The sequence below is a fragment of the Rutidosis leptorrhynchoides genome, chromosome 1, assembly GCF_046630445.1.
Source record: "Rutidosis leptorrhynchoides isolate AG116_Rl617_1_P2 chromosome 1, CSIRO_AGI_Rlap_v1, whole genome shotgun sequence".
Taxonomy (NCBI): Eukaryota; Viridiplantae; Streptophyta; class Magnoliopsida; order Asterales; family Asteraceae; genus Rutidosis; species Rutidosis leptorrhynchoides.
Genome location: NC_092333.1, coordinates 462,846,569 through 462,856,906, shown reverse-complemented (window position 1 = coordinate 462,856,906; position 10,338 = coordinate 462,846,569). Strand labels below are relative to the sequence as shown.

The 10,338-nt window shown below is 34.1% G+C and overlaps 1 pseudogene; it reads left to right on the top strand.

Moving 5' to 3' along the window:
- The first annotated feature begins 421 nt into the window (after positions 1–421).
- LOC139904202 (tRNAse Z TRZ4, mitochondrial-like) lies at positions 422–6,121 on the top strand (annotated as a pseudogene).
- The last annotated feature ends 4,217 nt before the right edge of the window (positions 6,122–10,338 follow it).

Below are 10,338 nucleotides of genomic sequence, written 5' to 3'. Positions count from 1 at the left end.
GATTATCTCATGATCATCTTAATCACCCTTTTTGTGTTTATACAAGCGATTTGAAACATATTCCATGTAATAGACATGTTCATTACTACCATCGTTAGGTGAAATCATAAAGACGATTAGGGTTCTTTCACCATCGTACATCCAATTAGGATTCTAATTCTTAGAAGATTGGGTTTTTGTGAAGTGGCAGGGATTTCGACGAAGAGGACGTCGCCAGCCCAAATATTTCCGTTTGGGCATCGTATCGTATTTGCAGGTTTTGTTTATCCCGTTTATTGCTTTGATTGTTATGTGACTCTTATTTTCTGACTATTAGTATTCAATTTACCCTAATTAGGGTTTATTTTGCGTTTGTTACAGTTTCTGGTTGCTTCATTCATATCACAAGTTCATCCTTGCGATTTCAATTTTACCTGAAGGTATGGTTTCGTCAAAGGATCTCTGGCTTTTTGCAACAATCGGACGGTATTTTTCTTCTAATTGTATATGGTGTGTTTTTATTTAGTCATATTTATAAATTTAGAATAATTTGTATATCTAAAAGTTAGTTACTTTAACTGGTGTGATAATTGCAGAAAAAAGGTGCTTATGGATTTCATATTCATGCTTTTGGTGATACTATCATTGGCTACAACTTAACTGGTACTATGCAGTTAAAATGTTTCATTTTTGTATTTATAACTTTTGAACTTTTCACCTTTAATTTTGAAACCTTATAACTGATGTTAGATGTTCTTTTGGTGTGATTTTCAAATTGATTGATTTGTTATCTGGTGGCTTTCATACTATGGACCTTCTCAGGTATTAATCGTTAATTTGAAGGTTTTTTCATGTTCTTAATGTATGTTGCACTGTTATTTCTTATTTAGAAGTTCTATTGCATTGTGTTGAGTCTGACTAATGATTCTATGATGGTGTTTATATATGATATGATGGTGTTTTTTTGTTTATGATTCTATGATGGTGTTTATATATGATATGATGGTGTTTTTTTGTTTGACAACTGGCTGTTATTATCCAATTTGTGTTTCCCTCTACGGTAATATATTGTGTTGCTTTAGTGTTTTCGCATGTTGTTGTCGAATGCTATTGTTGTGTCCTACTATGTTAAATGGTTATAGTTAGCAATATGTAGTTTGTGATTATTGGACGTTATATGGTTATTGATGTTTTTCTTAAGAGTTGTATAGTCATAATGATATTCATATACCGTTTGCAGCATCAATAGTTCAACCTTCCACCATTTCGGTTGTTTCGTGCGACTTCCACCAGGTGGACAGACCGGTTGTTTGTTTTTAATCATATACCTCCCAAAGCGGGGCCCATTGACATCATCGATGACCTGCTCGAAGAGATTCCGGAAATATCAGATGTTGCCCGACAAGTCGCTCGCCTTTGGGACGGGGAAGAAGATGCAGGGGAAGGTATAACATTTGTTGAAGGTGAAAATAATAATAACATGATCGAAGAACCTTGGTTAAATCAAAACGTTGTTCCAAGTTGTTTGGAGAATATTAGTGGAGAGGAGGTTGAGATTTTTCTTTTAGGAACCGGTTCATCTCAACCGTCAAAGTATCGTAATGTTAGTTCTATCTTCGTCAATCTTTTTGATAAAGGTAGTTTACTATTAGATTGCGGTGAAGGAACTCCGGGTCAGCTGAAAATAAGGTAAACTTTGACCCATTTTAATCATTAATGATAATCACTAATGGGTTAAATGAATAAAATAATTTTGTTTTCTCTAATTTTTATTTAAAAACAAGGGTTGAACGGGTTGGAAGTTTACCTAATGGATTCTGATATGTAGCAACATTGCAGAATTAAAATTGCTTTATTCAATGATAAGTAACCCGTTAATTATATTATTTGCAATGAAAAAATGGGCATAAAAGTTTTTGTAGGTTAAAACAACCCAACTCAACCCATTTTGACCCACGACCCGTCTTTCCTGACCATTGTTGTAAAAGTAAATTGAGTCGGTCGATGTGCCGGTTTGAGAATTACCATGTCCCGTTTTGCCCAAAAGCGCCTAAAATAACGGTCAATACTAGAAAGTCTGAGTCGGTAAAAGTCATAGTTGGGTGAAAATTTTACTCTTTTTAATTAGACCTCACGCCTTAAATCTATGTTTCAAATGTATGTTTTATGTTTGATATTTTTACGTGTAATGTAATATGTTTAATATATTTCTATTGGGCTAAATGAATAAACTGACTTCTGTTTATTTTATTACAAAGCAAGAAAAAAAAAATCAATTCGTTGAACGGGTTGGAAGTTCACCTAAGGGTATCTGATATGTAGCAGTATCATAGTAATAATGTTACTTCCTTATATGAATAAGTAACCCATTAATCATACATCTGCAATTAATATAATGGACTAAAAGGCGTTTGCTGGTCAAACCAACCCAACTCCGCCCTTTTTGACCCACGACCCATTTCGTCTAACAAGCTTATCATACCACGCGTAAATTTATATTTTCATGATTTGAATGAACAGACTTGGTATTGAAGGCACAGATGATGCGGTTAAACGTTTAAAATGTATATGGATTTCACATATTCAAGCCGACCACCATACGGGTTTAGCAAGAATACTTGCTATCAGGCGAGATCTATTAAAGGGGACAATGCACGAACTGTTAATCGTTATTGCTACTAGGAATCTCAAAAGATTCCTAGAGGCATACGAACGACTCGAAGATATAAACATGTTGTTTCTTGATTGTAGACATACAACACAATCTTCTCTAGCATCTTTTGAATCGGATTCTAATAGTTATGGATTAAATTCCAATTGAAAACACATTATTTGCTATAGGAACTCAAATGCAGAGCCATTGGAAACGGGATGGTAGTGTTTTTGATAGTAATGTTGTGGGCCGATTAACGAGAAGTTGAAGAACGTGATTCGAGATTCGGGTTTGGATGGTGTGATTAGTTTTCCAGTTGTGCATTTTTCTGATTGTTTGGGTTCTTTTAAAAGGTGTGAGTAAAGTTGGTAGTGACGGTAACATGATACCGGGGGTGGAAGATTGTTTATTCGGGTGATACGAGACCTTGTCCTGAATTAATATAGAAGCTTCTAGAGGAGCTACGGTTCTTATACATGAGGTAAGCGATTGTTTTTATTATCCTTTTTTAGATAATCAGTTATGTAAACAGAACGATGGAAAACGACATGCTATAAATTGATATACTGATGAATACAATCAGTTTAACTAAAAAAGTGGATGCACATTTGGTTTCATTAAAGTAAGTTATCTACTTTGGTTTTTTTCGCTTTTTTTTCCTTTTATCTATGGAAGTTTTTTTTGCCTGGCATGAACATTAACGGATTTACACCTTCTTCCGCTAGAATATTTTTATTACACGTTGTTTTCTCAACCAACATTTATTAGCTTATCAGGTTGGCTTTCAATTTTTTTTTCCATTGTTACTTTCAATTTAATTGTAATGTAAATATGTAATTATATTTTTTTTGTGCATTTATCAACCTGTTATTTACTTCTCTGTATATTTTAGTATGTTTTATCTGTGTTTTTTGCTTGAATGTTATAGATTTTGTTGTTGTCATTAATCTGTGTTTCTTGGCCATATGTAACACGAAGAAGATATTAAGATACCAACAATCACTGATTTGCAGGTCACTTTAATTTAAGTTAATATTTATTATATTAATTTTATTTATATTTGTGATTTATGATTTATACTAAATGTCAATTGAATCAGTGTAATGAGATTTAGATGTGTAATGTGAAAAGAAATTTGACGTTTTTAATGGGTCAAACTAATAAGTTTGATTAATTATTTGCAGGCTGGTGAATTGAGAATTCTTTTACAGAAACGCACTTACGAGGTTCGTGATATATATAAAGCAAAACGATAGAGAGTGGTGTCATCAACCTAATGGTAAACAAATATACTTATCGGTGGCTTTTGTTATCTTCACTTATAGTTATATACTGTAATGATGGATAGCAATATTGGTCAAGCTCATGCATGGTTGTTGGACATGTACGACCGTTGAGTTTTCGTTTCTGAATGTTATATTCTATAAATTGATATATTGATGAATACAACATGCCTTTGGATATCTACAATTTGTGAACATTTTGCATATTTTTGGAAGGTTGAACAGCCGCGGGCTGGTCTAAAATCAATTGCTTCAATGTATACATTGTTTGTATAAATTGTTCAAAGGGTTTCAACTTTTTTATGGTAAACGTCTATTCCAAGTATGTAGGTTTTCGAGCTGATATGGTCAAAACTTTTAAGATGTTTACATTCGTTGTATTGATTATCGATTACTATACATTTGGAAAGAAGAAAATTTTTCACAGACCCTTTTTTCTTCAGGTTGCATATCACAAATTGGATAATAGCATCAAGATGAAACGGTTTTATGGCTATAAGGAATCGATGTTCTTCATACGTATTTTGGGTTGGCGGTGTCAGAACGGGTCATAAGAACTGTTCTTCATACGTCTTTGCATGTTATTCATAATTTTTCATTTTGGCTTTTTATTTTTGGTGTGTTTAGATCTTATTTGTAGATTCTTATTTTTTTTTTTTTTTACCTTTTGCCTTCTCCGATTCCTTATTTAAGGAAACTTTTGACGTATGATGACACATTGTTTTGATATTTGATGTAGGTCTCTTGGATATTTTGTGACTTTGTTGTTGTTAGGTAAGTTTTCATAGCGTCTTCCTAAATTATGTACATTACATAGACAATGACGTTTGCGAATACTATTTTATAGAGCTGCCGTACAACATACGTGTTTGTTGTGAAAGAAAATATCTTCAACAGAGTATGTTTCTTACATCCACAATATTGCTTGTCTGTATGTCTTGAACATACCGTTAATTTATATACGTAGTAATATTTTACGTTTACTTTGTTTGATTAAGAGTCACCGTACAACGCACGGGCTCTTAAAGGCTAGTAGATTGACAAATCACATAAGCTATTAAACACCAAGTAGATCAACTCAAGTTACTAGCTGAAAGTCAATTACTACTAAGTTCTCATGCAATCATTAATTAAACAAATCCAAACAAAGGTTCTTCGATTAAGCCTAATAATATCAAACTCTATTATATAAGCGTGATTCAAACTCAACAGATTTATCACTAACTATATTGTCTAACTTAGTTGCATGAAATCCAATTTAACAAGTTTGATTGACTAGATCTAAACAAATAGCATGAATCGAATAATAGACCGTTGGATTAAGTGCTAATCAATCCTAGAATCTAACATTTAATCATTAAGCATGGCAAACAAGCATATTAAAATATAGCAGATTCAAAACAGTTTAAATAATCATCACAGAAACTCGAATTATACAGATCTGAAAAAGAACCAGAAACTGTACCGATGAAGCATGAAGCCTGCGGCTTTGTTCCAGCCAAGCCGGCGGCTTGGACTGGTGAAGCCGGCGGCTTCATCTGATTCCCAGACAAAGTTAAATCTCGTCCACGTAACCACTATGAACGTTTAGTTCATAATGGTAGACGAAAATAAAGTAATTAAATAAATAAAAGACAATAAATTAAAAGACAATAAATAAAAGAAAAGAAATAATTAAATTAAAATGAAAACACTTACAAAATAGAAAGAAGACGTTTGGGCAGAACCTCGACGCCAAATAAAATATTAAACTAGATAGAGAGCCGAATAATCCAAAACCCCAAAGGGCTTGGAGAATCGAAGTCCCCAAAAGAGAGAAAGAATGAAAGAAAAGGTACAATGAAACTAAGGGGTGGAGGCCTCCTTTTATAGGTGTAGGAGGACCCTCTTACATTTGTTTTCTAGCAATGTGGGACAAAAACAACATAAAAAACTTAAAAATCCCGTATATGAAATTCAGCAGCCTCTTTTTGCCTTCTAGTATCTGAACCGGGCCGAATTAGACAAAACTTATAAAACGGAAGTTGTATAGCTATGTCATACGGACGTCTGGACACCTGGAACGCCTTAATCGGAGATCGTATGAGTAAGTTATGGCCAAAATACGGATTCTGCAGCTTTAAACGTATTTCTTGGTCGCCAAGTTGGTTCCATAAACGACTCTGTAACCGGCGGCTTTGGATGGGAAGCCGGAGGCTTCATTTGATCAAGGCCGGCGACTTTATTTCTTAAGTTGACGGCTTCTTATGCTTTTACAAATGGTGCGATTTTTGTCTCTTTTCTGGAATATTCTCGAATTTCTTCACTTTAACACCAAGCCGGCGGCTTCCATTGTGTCATGCCGGCGGCTTCCATTGTGTCATGCCGGCGGCTTCAATCAACTTTTCTGCTTTTTCCTGTTTTTTGTCCTATTTTAACACATTTCTCAAACAAAATATTAAAAATACCCTTTTCTTGATTTTATTCATTTTTGTATGTTAAAGTACTTAAAATGTCTTTAAAATGCCAAAATAACTCCTCAAAATGTATTAAAAAACATGTATAATTTAGGAGTTATCAAATATGTAGCTTGTAAACTTGCAACCTAGCTGAAGGATTCACCTTAAATTCCTTTTTCTCTTCAATCTTATTCACAAAATCCCTAACCTTCAACCTTTGAAACTCGGTAGTCTCCATAGCCTTCACTTCATCAACACGGAAGGACATATAATCAGACATATCGGATAAATCGGAAATCACCACATCACCAAATTTTGTTGACACAACTCTATCTCCACTTAATTCCTCTAACCCTTCATTTTCATATTCACCATTAAAAATAGAAACAGAATTAACCGGATAAAACTCATGTGTGCGAAAATGTATCACATCCCCATAATGACTAGAAATCGCATTGACATGCGAATAATTAGAAAATTGGGGACCCATATTATTTTGATCACTTTGAGTAGCATTTAATTGAATGATTCGGGTTAGCCCGTTGTTGTTGTTGTTGTTGTTGTTGTTGTTGTTGTAGGGGCTCACTTTGGTATTTGATGGGAGATCACCTGGTGGTCTCTCCATTAGAATTTGCGCCATACGACCCACATCTCGCTCTAGATTATGAATGGAAGCCTGTTGATTCTACATTTGTTGCTTCAACAACACTCTCTCTCTCTCTCTCTCTCTCTCTCTCTCTCTCTCTCTCTCTCTCTCTCTCTTGTTTCAATAGTTTACTATTCTCATCAGACTTCATCATGAAACCCCTCAATAATTCCTCCAATAAAGGCATTTTTTTCCCGGAAAAGTTGATTCTGATTTCGATTGTAGAAACCCTATGGTCCATTCCTTTCATATCCCGAACTACCACTTTGATATTGATTACCGAAACAATTCACTTGCTCTTGCATATTTATTTTATCACAATCTTTGGTGAGGTACGGTCCTCAACATACCTCACAACATACTCTCATAACATGATATCCTTGGTGATTTTATCAATTTGCCTTTCGAAAGTTGCCAATTGAGCTTTAACCGATGCAATATCTTCACTAGCCTTGACACTAGTGACTTTGGATGTTCTAGATAACTCTAGCTCTTGATGACAATCGTGAGAATGTTCGACTGTTTCAACAATAATGAAATGAGCCTCATCTGGTGTCTTGTTCATAATTGACCCAAATGCAACAATATTGATCTCCTTACGCGTAGTAACATTAACACCCTTATAGAAAATTTGAACCTTTTGAAATGTGTTCAACCCGCGTTTAGGACACATCCTTAACATCTTACAAATCGGGTCCAAGTCTCATAAAGTGTTTCCGATGGCTTTTGAAGAAAATGGTTGATATCACTTTGTAATTTTGCACCTTTAGAAGCTGGGAAAAACCTTTGTAAAAATCTATCAACCATCTCATCCCAAGTCGTGATCTCACCGTCCGGTATTGAGTTTAACCAATCTTTTGAATCACCTTTTAATGACCACGGAAAAATCCTTAAAGAAACCACTGAATCCTGTACCCCCTTCAATCTGAACAAGTTGCAAATTCCCTTGATAGTATGCGAATGCTCATTTGCACCTTCCTTTGGTGTACCACTAAATTGGCACTGATTTGAAACCATGTGTAGATATTTCCCCTTGATCTCAAAATCTTCATGTACGTAGGTTGTGCAATAGCATGACCATTACCGGTTTTGTGGCTTTCATCAAAGCCTCTATCGTCTGATTTCCATCACCCATCTTTTCTTCTTCTTTAACAAATTCAAAATCTAAAATATAACAAGGTAATGCATCAAAACCCTCTAAAATTGACCGCTCTTCCTTAACCTTACTGCGTGTCTGATAACTCTTGCAAGTTCACAAAACTGATTCACGAAATCTGATTTGTCAACACCCTGTTTCATACACTAACCTACAATCACAACACAAAAACAAAAACGCGTCTACGCAGAATAAAATAAAAAAATCAAGTAACTTTTGCAATAATAAGATTCTCACAAAAGGATCGAATAAATAAAAGCTTACTTAAAATACTAATTTAAACCGCTCTCCGGCAGCGACGCCAAAAAGTTGATGTGTGAAAACCGACCTTTGAATTTGAACTAGAAAATTCCATATCGATTGACTGTCTACAATTCAGCTTGACTGTCTACAATTATGTCCCTCTTATCAAATTCCGAATCTATATCTCTAACGATTAATGCGGCTACTTCGTCAACAATTGGTACGTTATAGTTACGCCCATCAGTGCTCTTTCTAGCAATCAACTTTATTTTAAAATCTGTAGTTTGATTTTATTCAAAACGATCACGTGCCATCCTATAAATTTTCACAAGAGGGTTGCATGTGTCAAGCAATTGCATCAACTCTTGTATAAGTATAGGATCTAGTTTGTTTTCGCAGACGTTGCTTGATTCACGTTTTTGCCTCTGAAATGTCAATTAAAATGTTATTACATATTTGTTTGTTATGTTTTTAATAAAGATGATCTGTTAATGAATATAAAAAAATAGTAATGAAAATATAGAATAAAGTAAAGAGTACCCAATTTTCCTTATTCTGTTGTTGGCCTCGTTTGTTGTGTCATAAATATATAGCTTCGAAAATTTGGGAGATGTTCCAGGTAATGGTACCAATCTACCCATTTTATGTCAATTATGTCCACGAATGAGAAATGAGTATGGAACTTTTCTTGTGTTCACTGTCGTGTCTACCTTTCCACCCATGGATGTGAATGTGAAGACCATGTTGTACTGTCTAACATGTTCGATAAAATGTTTATTGTTTGGATGATTATTGGTGTATGAATCCATTAAGAGTTTAGGTGGTGATTTTGTGAACTCATGCAGGGCAATTCTACCTTTTAGAAAACAAAAAGAGAAAGCTCATGGCAGACCTTTTGTATTTTCACCGCGTTTTGTTTCTTTTTTCCATAATTTAGCTCCACATGCTGAGCAAGTATAAGACAAGTCACCTTCATCATGGAATTCTGTACAATTTAAATGTTATTTAGGTAAGTACTGAAAGTTTTCAAATAGTTGGGAATTTTATAGACTTGGAAACAATTTTGTAAGTTTGCATTTATAATTGTGTATCACCTTTAGAAATTCCCTTTATTTGTTGGTGAAAAACTCCAGATGTACCTTCATCACTGATATCAAACGGTATAGGTGTAGTTGTGTACCTTAGGGTCCCTTCCTTTAGATTTGTATTTCTTCTTTTTGCCATTCTTTTGGATCGTGCAGCTGGAAAATAAGTTTTAATCGTTAATAGTCAGATTCTTGTAAAGGCTAAAAATGAATTTTAAAAAAAATATGCACAGTATAATCTTATATGATTTGAATAAATAACTTGAATTGTAATTAGGAAAACCATTAGGTTTAAAATGTAAGACGATATATGTAACACCATATTGTAGAGTATAGGAATATTATATGTAAAATATAATAAAAAATATGAATTAAATACTTACTCTTACACTACAGTTCAGTTGGTATGGTGTCCGAATATCTATTATATGTAAGTGTATCATTTAATGTGGCAGTTGGTGTTGGAGGTCTGACGACAACGTTAGATGTTGAACTACCAGGAGATATTCTTTTCAAATATTCAATATCATGATGTCGTATAGTTGATGCTTTAGGTGTTGAAAATATCGATGATTTTGATGTCTTTCTGGGTAGACTTGGTATGTTGGTGTCTACGATAAACTAATTAGGTGTTAGAGTGGTTAGATGTTATAAATAAAAGTGAATGAATAAAATAAAGTTTAATCAGTTCACCTAATCTGACAGGTGAGGTTATGGTTTTATAGTTATCCTTCAAAGTCGACGAAGAAGTTTGTTGTCTCAATGTATTAACAATAGTTCTTCTTTCCTTTCTTTTAATGGCTGATTTGTCGTATCCTACAAACAAATGGATATAGTTGAATAATACTTGAAGTT